Raw genomic sequence first — 19,165 nt, 5'->3', positions numbered from 1 at the left:
CCTTACCCCAGTTCCAACCTTCCAGCTCAGCACCACCCTCATGACCCGTCCCATCTGTTCGTCTTCCTTCCCACCTATCTGCACCACCTTCCCCCTGACCTTTACCCCCACCTCCATCTACCTATTGCACTCTCCGCTACCTTCTCCCCAGCCCCACCCCCCCTCCCATTTATCTCTTCACCCCTGAGGCTCCCAGCCTCATTCCTGATGAAGGGCTTTTGCCTGAAACATCGGTTCTCCTGCTCCTTGGATGCTGCCTGACTTGTTGTGCTTTACCAGCACCACATTCTTGACTCTAATTTCCAGCATCTGCAGTCCTCACTTTCGCCTGACATGTGGCAAGTTGAGAAGCAAAAAGGGGTGTGTGTGGAGTGAAGTGTATTCCTCAATCAAAGAGTATCAGTGCCTGACCGAAGGCATGCTCCCCTCCGAGAGCCAACCCAGCCCTGCTATTGCTTTGATTCCTATGCCCCCCTCTTCCCATGATGCCACAGCCTGCAAACCCCTCACACATATCCTTCCCTTTATCCTGGACGGTGGGGCTGCTCTTTCAGCACTAGCCGTGGCACTGCCACGTGCAGGGGGGTGCCAGTCTCAGATATTGTAAAAGACGCTCTGGCTACTGCTAGCTAAATAAGAATGGCATCAGCTGAGAGCAATTGCACACACCAAAACCAGGGAGGACAATGGAAGAAAAGGTGTCAGAGGAGGCTGTTGGAGGAGAATTGTTTGAGGACAAGGAAGAGAGGTGTTGGAGGATAATGGACAATGTTGGAGAACTAGGTTATGGTTCATCAAACCTGAAATTAACAATGAGGCTGTGATGGGTCATTATGGGGGCTGATATGAAGTGAGTGGTGAACACTCTGTGGGGTCAAGCTCTGGAATGCAATGGTGTGACACACATATCTGAACAGGCTGATCGAAAAATATTAATGCAGGATGAAATAATCCACAGGACCATAAGATATCGGATCAGAATTCGGCCATTTGGGGCACTCAAGCTGCTCTGCCATTCAATCATGGCTGATGTGCTGTTCAAATCCATTCTCCTGTTTTCTCCCCATAACCCGTGAACCCTTTACAAATCAAGAACCTATCTATCTCTGTCTTAAGTATATTCAAAGACCTGACCTCTCCACAGCCCTCTGGGCCAATGAGTTCCACAGACTCACACCCTCGAGCTGATGAAGTTCCTCCTCATCTCAGTTCCAAAGGGCCACCCTTTCCTTCTGAAGCTGTTCTGTTGGGTTTTGGTCTCTCACACTAGTAGAAACATCTTCTTTATATTCACTCTATCCAGGCCTCTCAGTACTCTGTAAAGTTTAATCAGATCCCCCTCATCTTTCTAAACTTCACCGAGTACAGACCCAGAGTCCTCAACAGCTCCTCATTCAAAAGCCCTTCCTCCTCAGGTCATTCTTGTAAACCTCCTTTGGATTCCTTCTAAGCGTAGCATATACTTCCTTAGATACTGGGTCCAAAACAATATTTCAAATGTGATGTGACCACAGCCTTATGTAGCTTCAACAGCTCATCTCTGCTCTTGTATTCTGTCTCTCTTGGAATGAGTGGTAACATTGCATTTGCCTTCCGAATTATCAACTGAACCTGTATGTTAACGTTAAGAGTATCCTGAACTAGAATTCAACCCTATGCGTTTGTTCCAGTTCTATCCATAGATTCAGATAGGTATGTTTATCACATTAAATTGCATGGCAGAGAAATTTAAAGGGAAGCAAACATTTAAAGGGAAGTAGCAATATGAGGCATCTAAGACAATCTTTGGAAGATTGTCTCAGTCTCTTGGAGATCTTTTCTGAGATTGAAACAGGGGACGAGCAGGAGAAAATGAGGCAATCTGAAACATAGTATGCAGGCTTTAAACAGGGAAAGGGAAGGAAGAGAGATCGTTGGCCAACAATCTAAAACAAGTGGTTGGTATGTAAGGATCTAAAGTGTTAAACACAGTTTGACCCTATAAGGGGCATATGGTGGAAATATCATGGGAAACCCGTACATTAGTGTGTTCTCCATGAGCTCTCAAGACAACAGACTGGCCTGAAACTGGCTGCAAGATGGCAGCCCCCAGATGGTGCTTCATGGTAGAAATCACATGACTATGGCAACTCAAGAGGCTCTTTGGTACAGATAACATTTCCATCCCAAACATTCCCCTTTTCAAATAAGAGAAACCAAAAACATTGCATACATGATCATACAAATGAGCTACCGCACTTACCCAATATATACAAGATCGTTTGCATGTGTTAGCAGCTTGTTATTCTCTGTAAATTGTTAGTCTCTGAACATGCATTGCACACACAGTCTTTGAATTGTACCGTAATGGCATGCATGCATGTTGTCTTTGGTCTTTTGTTATAGAACAATGAACATAGAACAGTACAGGACCTTTGGCCCTCAATGTTGTGCCAACCATTTATCCTAATCTAAGATCAAACTAACCGACATACCCTTCATTTTACTCTCAGGGGTATATCCAAGTGTCGCTTAAATGTCCCTAATGTATCTGACTCTACTACCACCGCTAGCAGTGCATTCCACGCATCCACCACACTCTGTGTAAAGCACCTTCCTCTGACATTTCCCCTATACCTTCCTCCAATCACCTTAAGATTATGCCCCCTTTGTGATAGTTATTTCTTCCATGGGAAAAAGTCTCTGACTCTTCACTCTATCTATGCCTCTCATCATCTTCTAGACCTCTATCAAATGACCTCCGATCCTTCTTCACTCCAATGAGAAAAGCCCTAGCTCCCTCAGTCTTTCTTCATAAGAGACACCCTCCAGTTCAGGCAGCATCCTGATAAACCTCCTCTGCAGCCCCTCTAAAGTTCCAACATCCTTCCCATAATGAGGTGATCAGAACTGAACACAATATTCCAAGTGTAGTCGAACCAGGCCTTTATAGAGCTGCAGCATAACCTCACGGTCCTTAAACTCAATTCCCCTTCTAGTGAAAGGCAACACACCATACAGCCTGATCAACTTGGGTGGCAACTTTGAGGGATCTATGGACATGAACCCCAAGATCCCTCCACATTGCCAAGAATCCTGTCAAGGTGATGTTTCTTCCCGAGGGATTGTTATTTGCATATCATTCATTGTTGCCATGGTATCTGTTGTTGTTCCACTTTCATTGTTGGGGTGCTGTGGACCTCTGGGTCTAAATGGTTGAGGTCGGTGGTGTAGGGGATGAGTTCCCATCTTTGTGATCAGTTGCCTGCAGTTGAGGAACAGCCTCTCCAGTTGTGTGTCTGTCACCGTGATGGTATAAATGGCCATTCACTTTGACTTTGTATGATCAAGGTCCTGCTGTATTCAGGTCCCAAGTTGCCAGCAGGGCTGACTCTTTTGTTGACAGGTTTGACAACATGAAATTTAGCTTTCAAAGAAGGATAAAGAACAGTATGGCACAGGTACAGGCCCTTCAGCCCACCAAGACTATGCCAGCACATGGTGTCTTTCCAAACTAAAAATCTTTTGCCTGGTCCATATCCCTCTATTCCTCCCTATTCATATCACTGTTAACATGCCTCTTAAACAGTGCTATTTGTATTTGCCCTCACCACCTTGCCTACCTGCACATTCCAGGCACTTACCACCTCTGTGTAAACAAACGAGATGCGTTGGAGGGCATCTTTAACCACGCGGGAAGGGAAATTGCGGTCTCTAAAGAAGGAGGCCATCTGGTGTGTCCTATGGTGGAACTGGTCCTCCTGGGAGCAGATACAGTGGAGGCGGAGGAATTGGGAATACGGGATGGCATTTTTGCAAGAGGTAGGGTGAGAAGAGGTGTAGTCCAGGTGGCTGAGGGAGTCAGGGGGTTTGTAAAAAATGTCAGTGTCAAGTCACTCGTCATTAATGGAGATGGAGAGGTCCAGGAAGGGGAGGGAGGTGTCAGAGATAGTCCAGGTAAATTTAAGGTCAGGGTGGAATGTGTTGGTGAAGTTGATGAATTGCTCAACTTCCTCGCGGGAGCACGAGGCGGCGCCAATGCAGTCATCAATGTAGTCCAGGAACTCCCCACATACGTTCGAGACACCACCCACACCCTCCACCTCCTCCAAGACTTCCATTTCCCTGGCCGCCAACACCTCATCTTCACCATGGATATCCAATCCCTCTACACCTCCATCTGCCATGACCAGGGCCTCCAAGCCCTCTGTTTTTTCCTCTCCCGACATCCCCAACTGTACCCTTCCACCGACACTCTCATTCGTTTGGCCAAACTGGTCCTCACCCTTAACAATTTCTCCTTTGAATCCTCCCACTTCCTCCACACCAAAGGGGTAGCCATGGGCACACGTATGGGCCCCAGCTATGCCTGTCTCTTTGCTGGCTACGTAGAACAGTTGATCTTCTGTAATTACACCGGCACCACTCCCCACCTCTTCCTCCGCTACATTCGCCTGCCCCCTGCCCCCTGCCCCCGTCCCCGCCCAACACCACCCCAACAACAAGACTGCTGCATTTGGACGGGGGGGGGAAACGAATCTCAAAATAGCACACACACACACACACACACACACAGACAAGACACACACAGAGACACACACACAGACACACACATACACGCATACACACACAGACACACAGATACAGACACACACACAGACACACCCACACAGACACAGACACACACACACAGACACACACACACAGACAGACACATACACAACACAGACAGACACACATACACACACAGACACACAGACACATGCCCCACAGACAGACACACATACACACAGACACACACACACACTCAGACACACACACTAACATACACACAGACACGCACATGCAGATACACAAATGCACACACACAGACAGAGAAACACAGACACGCACACACAAACACACACAGACACACACAGATGCACAAACACACAGACACACATACACAGACACACACACACAGACAGACACACAAACACACACAGACACACAAACACACACAGACACTCACACACAGACAGATGCACAGACAGACACATGCACAGGCACACACACAGACACACACACACACACACACACAGGCACACACAGACACACAAAAACGCAAACACATATAGACACACACAGACACAGATACGCACACAGACACACACACATTGACACACACACGCACACACACACAGACTCTGACACACACACACAATCGCACACGCGCACACACACAGATACACACACAGGCACACGCACACATACACTCACACACATAGATGCACACACACAGGCACAGGCACAGATGCACACAGACACAGACGCATACACAGATGCACACACAGTCACACATACAGACACAGACACACACACACAGACACACAAAACACACAGACAAACACAGACACACACGCACACAGACACACACACACACAAAGATACAGACACATGCACAGACACACACAGACACGGACACACACAGACTCAGACACACACACACAGGCACAACACAGACACAGATACACAGACATGCACACACACAGGCACACACACCAGGCACACTGAGACGCACACACAGTCACAGACATGCACACAGACACAGACACACACACAGACACGCACACAAAGGCACACAAACACACACAGATACATGCACACACGCACACAGACACACATGCACACATAGACACACACACAGACGGACACAGATACACACACACAGAGGCACACACATACACATACACACAGACACACAGAGAAAAACGCACACACAGACACACACACAAACACACATGCACAGACAGACACAAACACACAGACACACATACACAGACACATACACACAGGTGCACAAACACACACAAACAGACACACAAACACACACAGACGCACAGACATGCACACACAGACACACATGCAGAGACAGACACACACACAGACACACACACAGATAGACAGACACACACAGACAGACACATATACACACACAGACACACACAGATGCACAGAACACATTAACACACATGACACAGACACACAGAAACACACATACACAGATACACAGACACACAGACACAGACACATATACACAGACACAGACACACACACAGACACACACACGTGTGCACACACACAGACATACACACAGACACACAAACACAGACACGCACAAAGACACACTGACACACACACAGACACAGCTACACACACAGACACACAAACACACACACAAAGACACACAGATGCACAGAGACACAGACACACACACACAGACGCACACACACAGGTGCACACACATGGACACACAAACATAGACACAGACACACACACACAGACACACAAAACACACACACACAGACATACACACACACACACACACAGACACATACACAACACAGACAGACACACATACACACAGACAGACACACAGACACACGCCCCACAGACAGACACACATACACACAGACACACACACACGCTCAGACACACACACAAACACACACAGACACACACAGATGCACAAACACACACAGACACGCATACACAGACAGACACACAAACACACACAGACACACAGACACAGACACAGACAGACACACAGACACATACACAGGCACACACACATACACAGGCACACACACAGACACACACACACACACGCACAGGCACACACACAGACACACAAAAACACAAACACATATAGACACACACAGACACAGATACGCACACAGACACACACACATTGACACACACAGACACATACACAGACACGCACACACAGACAGACACACAAACACACACAGACACACACACAGACAGACGCACAGACAGACACATGCACAGACACACACACACACACACACACACAGATACACAAAAACACAAACACATATGGACACACACAGACACAGATACGCACACAGACATACACACATTGACACACACACGCACACATACACTCACACACATAGACGCACACACACAGGCACAGACACAGATGCACACAGACACAGACACACAGACGCATACACAGACGCACACACAGTCACACATACAGACACAGACACACACACAGACACACAAAACACACAGACAAACACAGACACACACACACAAAGATACAGACACATGCACAGACACACACAGACAAGGACACACACAGACACAGACACGGACACACACAGACACAGACACACACACACACAGACACAGGCACAACACAGACACAGATACACAGACATGCACACACACAGGCACACTCAGACGCACACACAGTCACAGGCATGCACACAGACACACACACACACAGACACGCACACAAAGGCACACAAACACACACAGACAGGCACACACACAGCCACACAAACACACACAGACACACACACACACGCGCACAGACACACATACACACAGACACATACAGATGCACAGAACACATTAACACACATGACACAGACACACAGAAATACACATACACAGATACACAGACACAGACGCATATACACAGACACAGACACACACACAGACACAGACACACAAACGTGTGCACACACACAGACATACATACTGTAACACACAGACACACAAACACATACACGTACACAGACACACAAACACAGACACACTGACATACACACACACAGACACAGCTACATACACAGACACACACACAGACACACAAACACACACAGGCACACAGATGCATAGAGACACAGACACACACACGGATGCACACACACAGGTGCACACACATGGACATACAAACATAGACACAGACACACACACACAGACACACAAAACACACAGACACACACACACAGACATAGACACACACACAGACACACACACCATACACAGACACACACAGACACACACAGGCACATACACACAGAGACACACACACCCCACAGACAGACACACATACATACAGACAGACACACATACATACAGACACACACACACACACTCAGATGCACACACTAACATACACACAGACACGCACACGCAGATACACAAATGCACACACACAGACACGCACACAAACAGATACAGACACACAAACACACACAGACACGCACACAGACATGCACACACAGACAGACACACAGACACACAAACACACAGACACACAGAGATGCACACACAGTCAGACACACAGACAGACAGACACACAGACACACAGACAAATGCACAGGCACACACAGACACACACACACAAACACACACACCTCCCACACACACACCTCCCACACACACAGACACACACACATACACACAAACACGCACAGGCACACACACAGACAGACACACAAACACAAACACATATAGACACACACAGACACAGATACGCACACAGACACACACACATTGACACACACAGACAGACACACACACGCACGCACACACAGATTCCGACACACACACACACACAAACGCACACGCGCACACACACAGACACACACACACACACATACACACACAGGCACACACACACATACATGCACACACATAGGCACACCCACACGGACACAGACACGCACACACAGGCACACACGCACAGACCGACACACACACACAGACACACACACAGGCACACACACATACACACACAGACACACAGAACACATTAACACACAAGACACAGACACACAGAAACACACATACACAGATATACAGACACAGACACATATACACAGACACACACACACGCATGCACATACACAGAGATACATACAGTAACACACAGAAACACAAACACAGACACGCACACAGGCACACTGACACACTCACACAGACACAGCTTCACCCACAAACACACACTCAGACAACACACACAGACATACAAAGACACACACAAAGACACACAGACGCACACAGACACACACACACAGATGCACACACACAGGTGCACACACATGGACACACAAACATAGACACAGACACACAGACACAGACACACACACACAGACATAGACACACACACACAAGCAGATACACAAACACACACAGACACACAAACACAGAGACACACACACACAAACACACACACAGACACGCGCACACACAGAGTCACAGACACACACACAGACCTGCACGCACAGGCACCGAAACACACACAGACGGCACACACAGGCACACAGACACACACCCACACAGACACACACACACACAGACACACATACACACAGTCACACACAGACACACAGAACACATTAACACACAATGACACAGACACACAGAAACACACATACACAGACACACAGACACAGACACATATACACAGACACACACACACAACAGACACAGACAGACACACACGCGGGCACACACGCACAGACATAAACATACAGACACACAAACACGGACACACACACCAACACACTGACACACACACACACACAGACACAGCTACACACAGACACACAAACACACACACAAAACACACAGGCACACAGACACACACAGACACACAAACACAGATGCAGACACACACAGACACCCACACAGACACAGCTACACACACAGACACACACACACACACAGACACACAAACACACACACAAAGACACACAGGCACCCAGACACACACACACAGACACAGATGCAGACACCCACACAGACACAGGTACACACACACAGACACACACACAGATACACACACACATGCACACACACATGCACACACACAGACTCCAACACACACAGACACACACAGACACACAGAAACACACACACATACACACACATCCACACAGACACAGATACACATACACAGACATAGACACACACACCGACACAGGCACACACACGCGCGCGCATGCACACACAGACATACACACACAGAAACACACAGGCACACAAACACTGACGCACACACAGACACACTGACACACACACAGACACAGCTACACACAGACACACACACATTCACAAAAACACACAGACACACAAACACACACACACAGGCACCCAGACACAAACACAGATACACACAGACACACACAGACACACACACAGATACACACAGACACACACAGACACACACACAGATACACACAGACACACACAGACACAGACACACACACAGACACAGGTGCACACACACAGACACACACAGAGACACAGAGACACACACATGCACACACACTCGCGCGCGTGCACACACACACAAATGCATACGCACGCACACACAGACACAGACACACACAGACACACACACAAACACATACACACAGACACTCAGGCACACACACAGAAATACATACACAGACACACAGACAGACACACAGACACAGACACACATACACAGACACACACACACACATGTGTGCACACACAGATACACAAACACAGACACACACACAGACACAGCTACAAACACACACACGCACACAGATGCACAAACACACACACAGGGACATACAAACAAAATCAGGCACCCAGACACACACATAGACACACACACACACATACAGAGATGCACACATACAGATGCAGACATAGACAGAGACACAGACACACAGACACAGGTACACACACAGAGACACAGACACATGCACACACACATGTGCACACACACACATACAAATGCACATGGCCACACACAGACACACACGCACACACACAGACACACACAGACACATACACACAGACATGCAGACATACACACAGACACACACAGATACACAGAACACATTAACACAGACAATGACACAGACACACAGACACACACACACAGACACACATGCGTGCACACGCACACAGACATACACACACAGAAACACGCACGGGCACACAAGCACAGACACACACAGGCACACTGACACACACAGAGACACACAACACACACAGACACACACGCGCACACACACAGACTCCGACACACACACACACAAACGCATACGCGTGTACACACAGACACACACACACACACACACACACACACGCAGGCACACGCACACATACACGCACACACATAGGCGCACCCACACGGATACAGACATGCACACACAGGCACACACGCACAGACCGACACACACACACAGACACGCACACACACATACACACACAGACACACAGAACACATTAACACACAAGACACAGACACACGGAAACACACATACACAGATACACAGACACACAGACACAGACACATATACACATACACAGACACATACACAGACACAGACACACACACACGCGTGCACACACACAAAGATACACACAGAAACACAAACACAGACACGCACACAGACATGCACACACAGACAGACACACAAACACACAGACACACAAACACATAGACACACAGAGATGCACACACAGTCAGACACACAGACAGACAGACAGACAGACACACAGACAAATGCACAGGCACACACAGACACACACACACAAACACACACACCTCCCACACACACACTTCCCACACACACAGACACACACACATACACACAAACACGCACAGGCACACACACAGACAGACACACAAACACAAACACATATAGACATACACAGACACAGATACGCACACAGACACACACACATTGACACACACAGACAGACACACACACGCACGCACACACAGATTCCGACACACACACACACACATACACACACAGGCACACGCACACATACATGCACACACATAGGCACACCCACACGGACACAGACACGCACACACAGGCACACACGCACAGACCGACACACACACACAGACACACACACAGGCACACACACATACACACACAGACACACAGAACACATTAACACACAAGACACAGACACACAGAAACACACATACACAGATATACAGACACACAGACACAGACACATATACACAGACACACACACACGCATGCACATACACAGAGATACATACAGTAACACACAGAAACACAAACACAGACACGCACACAGGCACACTGACACACTCACACAGACACAGCTTCACCCACAAACACACACTCAGACAACACACACAGACATACAAAGACACACACAAAGACACACAGACGCACACAGACACACACACACAGATGCACACACACAGGTGCACACACATGGACACACAAACATAGACACAGACACACAGACACAGACACACACACACAGACATAGACACACACACACACGCAGATACACAAACACACACAGACACACAAACACAGAGACACACACACACAAACGCACACACAGACACACACAGACACGCGCACACACACAGTCACAGACACACACACAGACCTGCACGCACAGGCACCGAAACACACACAGACGGCACACACAGACACACAGACACACACCCACACAGACACACACACACACACAGACACACATACACACAGTCACACACAGACACACAGAACACATTAACACACAATGACACAGACACACAGAAACACACATACACAGACACACAGACATAGACACATATACACAGACACACACACACACACAGACACACATACACACAGTCACACACAGACACACAGAACACATTAACACACAATGACACAGACACACAGAAACACACATACACAGACACACAGACACAGACACATATACACAGACACACACACACAACAGACACAGACAGACACACACGCGGGCACACACGCACAGACATAAACATACAGACACACAAACACGGACACACACACCAACACACTGACACACACACACAGACACAGCTACACACAGACACACAAACACACACACAAAACACACAGGCACACAGACACGCACACAGACACACACAGACACACAGACACAGATGCAGACACACACAGACACCCACACAGACACAGCTACACACACAGACACACAGACACACAGACACACAAACACACACACAAAGACACACAGGCACCCAGACACACACACACAGACACACAGACACAGATGCAGACACCCACACAGACACAGGTACACACACACAGACACACACACAGATACACACACACATGCACACACACAGACTCCAACACACACAGACACACAGAAACACACACACACACACACACATCCACACAGACACAGATACACATACACAGACATAGACACACACACCGACACAGGCACACACACGCGCTCGCATGCACACACAGACATACACACACAGAAACACACAGGCACACAAACACTGACGCACACACAGACACACTGACACACACACAGACACAGCTACACACAGACACACACACATTCACAAAAACACACAGACACACAAACACACACACACAGGCACCCAGACACAAACACAGATACACACAGACACACACAGACACACACACAGATACACACACAGACACACACACAGATGCAGACACACACAGATACAGACACACACACAGACACAGGTGCACACACACAGACACACACAGAGACACAGAGACACACACATGCACACACACTCGCGCGCGTGCACACACACACAAATGCATACGCACGCACACACAGACACAGACACACACAGACACACACACAAACACATACACACAGACACGCAAACACACACACAGACACACACATGCACAGACACACAGACAAACACACACAGACACACACAAACACATACACACAGACACGCAAACACACACACAGAACACATTAACACATAGACACTCAGGCACACACACAGAAATACATACACAGACACACAGACAGACACACAGACACAGACACACATACACAGACACACACACACATGTGTGCACACACAGATACACAAACACAGACACACACACAGACACAGCTACAAACACACACACGCACACAGACGCACAAACACACACACAGGGACATACAAACAAAATCAGGCACCCAGACACACACATAGACACACACACACACATACAGAGATGCACACATACAGATGCAGACATAGACAGAGACACAGACACACAGACACAGGTACACACACAGAGACACAGACACATGCACACACACATGTGCACACACACACACACATACAAATGCACATGGCCACACACAGACACACACGCACACACACAGACACACACAGACACATACACACAGACATGCAGACATACACACAGACACACACAGATACACAGAACACATTAACACAGACAATGACACAGACACACAGAAACACACACATACACAGACACACAGACACACACACACAGACACACATGCGTGCACACGCACACAGACATACACACACAGAAACACGCACGGGCACACAAGCACAGACACACACAGACACACTGACACACACAGAGACACACAACACACACAGACACACACGCGCACACACACAGACTCCGACACACACACACACAAACGCACACGCGTGTACACACAGACACACACACACACACACACACACACACACAGGCACACGCACACATACACGCACACACATAGGCGCACCCACACGGATACAGACATGCACACACAGGCACACATGCACAGACCGACACACACACACACAGACACGCACACACACATACACACACAGACACACAGAACACATTAACACACAAGACACAGACACACGGAAACACACATACACAGATACACAGACACACAGACACAGACACATATACACAGACACAGACACATACACAGACACAGACACACACACACGCGTGCACACACACACAGATACACACAGAAACACAAACACAGACACGCACACAGGCACACTGACACACTCACACAGACACAGCTACACCCACAGACACACACTCAGACAACACACACAGACATACAAAGACACACACAAAGACACACAGACGCACACAGACACAGACACATACACACACACGCACACACATGCACATGCACACACACACACACACACACACGCACACACAGGCACACACAGACGCACACAGACACACACACACACACACGGACGCACACACACAGGTGCACACACATGGACACACAAACATAGACACAGACACACACACAGACACACACACACAGACACAGACACACACACACACGCAGATACACAAACACACACAGACACACAAACACAGAGACACACACACACACAAACACACACACAGACACACACAGACACACACACACACAGTCACAGACACACACACAGACACACATACACACAGTCACACAGAGACACACAGAACACATTAACGCACAATGACACAGACACACAGAAACACACATACACAGACACACAGACACAGACACATATACACAGATACACACACACAACAGACACAGACAGACACACACACGGGCACACACGCACAGACATAAACACACAGACACACAAACATGGACACACACACCGACACACTGACACACACACACAGACACAGCTACACACAGACACACACACAGACACACAAACACACACACAAAACACACAGGCACACAGACATGCACACAGACACACAGACACACAGACACACAGACACACAGACACAGATGCAGACACACACAGACACCCACACAGACACAGCTACACACACACACACACACACACACATACACACAAACACACACACAAAGACACACAGGCACCCAGACACACACACACAGACACACAGACACAGATGCAGACACCCACACAGGCACAGGTACACACACACAGACACACACACACGTATGCACACACGCACACACACATGCACACACACAGACTCCAACACACACAGACACACACAGACACACAGAACACATTAACACACAGACACAGACACACAGAAACACACATACATACACACACATCCACACAGACACAGATACACATACACAGACATAGACACACACACAGACACAGATACACACACGCGCGCATACACACACAGAAACACACAGGCACACAAACACTGACACACACACAGACACACTGACACACACACAGACACAGCTACACACAGACACACACACACACATTCACAAAAACACACAAACACACACACACAGACACACAGAAACACACATACACAGACACACAGACATAGACACATATACACAGACACACACACACACACAGACACACATACACACAGTTACACACAGACACACAGAACACATTAACACACAATGACACAGACACACAGAAACACACATACACAGACACACAGACACAGACACATATACACAGACACACACACACAACAGACACAGACAGACACACACGCGGGCACACACGCACAGACATAAACATACAGACACACAAACACGGACACACACACCAACACACTGACACACACACACAGACACAGCTACACACAGACACACAAACACACACAAAAAACACACAGGCACACAGACACGCACACAGACACACACAGACACACAGACACAGATGCAGACACACACAGACACCCACACAGACACAGCTACACACACAGACACACAGACACACAGACACACAAACACACACACAAAGACACACAGGCACCCAGACACACACACACAGACACACAGACACAGATGCAGACACCCACACAGACACAGGTACACACACACAGACACACACACAGATACACACACACATGCACACACACAGACTCCAACACACACAGACACACAGAAACACACACACACACACACACACATCCACACAGACACAGATACACATACACAGACATAGACACACACACCGACACAGGCACACACACGCGCTCGCATGCACACACAGACATACACACACACAGAAACACACAGGCACACAAACACTGACGCACACACAGACACACTGACACACACACAGACACAGCTACACACAGACACACACACATTCACAAAAACACACAGACACACAAACACACACACAAAGGCACCCAGACACAAACACAGATACACACAGACACACACACAGATACACACAGACACCCACAGACACACACACAGATGCAGACACACACAGATACAGACACATACACAGACACAGGTGCACACACACAGACACACACAGAGACACAGAGACACACACATGCACACACACTCGCGCGCGTGCACACACACACAAATGCATACGCACGCACACACAGACACAGACACACACAGACACACACACAAACACATACACACAGACACGCAAACACACACACAGACACACACATGCACAGACACACAGACAAACACACACAGACACACACAAACACATACACACAGACATGCAAACACACACACAGAACACATTAACACACAGACACTCAGGCACACACACAGAAATACATACACAGACACACAGACAGACACACAGACACAGACACACATACACAGACACACACACACATGTGTGCACACACAGATACACAAACACAGACACACACACAGACACAGCTACAAACACACACACGCACACAGACGCACAAACACACACACAGGGACATACAAACAAAATCAGGCACCCTGACACACACATAGACACACACACACACATACAGAGATGCACACATACAGATGCAGACATAGACAGAGACACAGACACACAGACACAGGTACACACACAGAGACACAGACACATGCACACACACATGTGCACACACACACACACATACAAATGCACATGGCCACACACAGACACACACGCACACACACAGACACACACAGACACATACACACAGACATGCAGACATACACACAGACACACACAGATACACAGAACACATTAACGCAGACAATGACACAGACACACAGAAACACACACATACACAGACACACAGACACACACACACAGACACACATGCGTGCACACGCACACAGACATACACACACAGAAACACGCACGGGCACACAAGCACAGACACACACAGACACACTGACACACACAGAGACACACAACACACACAGACACACACGCGCACACACACAGACTCCGACACACACACACACAAACGCACACGCGTGTACACACAGACACACACACACACACACACACACACACACACACAGGCACACGCACACATACACGCACACACATAGGCGCACCCACACGGATACAGACATGCACACACAGGCACACATGCACAGACCGACACACACACACACAGACACGCACACACACATACACACACAGACACACAGAACACATTAACACACAAGACACAGACACACGGAAACACACATACACAGATACACAGACACACAGACACAGACACATATACACAGACACAGACACATACACAGACACAGACACACACACACACGCGTGCACACACACACAGATACACACAGAAACACAAACACAGACACGCACACAGGCACACTGACACACTCACACAGACACAGCTACACCCACAGACACACACTCAGACAACACACACAGACATACAAAGACACACACAAAGACACACAGACGCACACAGACACAGACACATACACACACACGCACACACATGCACATGCACACACACACACACACACGCACACACACAGCCACACACAGACGCACACGGACGCACACACACACACACGGACGCACACACACAGACACAGACACACACACACACGCAGATACACACACACACACAGACACACAAACACAGAGACACACACACACACAAACACACACACAGACACACACAGACACACACACACACAGTCACAGACACACACACAGACACACATACACACAGTCACACACAGACACACAGAACACATTAACGCACAATGACACAGACACACAGACACAGACACATATACACAGATACACACACACAACAGACACAGACAGACACACACACGTGCACACACGCACAGACATAAACACACAGACACACAAACACGGACACACACACCGACACACTGACACACACACACAGACACAGCTACACACAGACACACACACAGACACACAAACACACACACAAAACACACAGGCACACAGACACGCACACAGACACACAGACACAGATGCAGACACACACAGACACCCACACAGACACAGCTACACACACACACACACACACACACATACAAACACACACACAAAGACACACAGGCACCCAGACACACACACACAGACACACAGACACAGATGCAGACACCCACACAGGCACAGGTACACACACACAGACACACACACACGTATGCACACACGCACACACACATGCACACACACAGACTCCAACACACACAGACACACACAGACACACAGAACACATTAACACACAAGACACAGACACACGGAAACACACATACACAGATACACAGACACACAGACACAGACACATATACA

Source organism: Chiloscyllium punctatum, chromosome 16, assembly GCF_047496795.1.
Source record: "Chiloscyllium punctatum isolate Juve2018m chromosome 16, sChiPun1.3, whole genome shotgun sequence".
Taxonomy (NCBI): domain Eukaryota; kingdom Metazoa; phylum Chordata; class Chondrichthyes; order Orectolobiformes; family Hemiscylliidae; genus Chiloscyllium; species Chiloscyllium punctatum.
The sequence above is the reverse complement of the archived record's forward strand: the minus strand, read 5'-3'. Positions refer to the sequence as shown.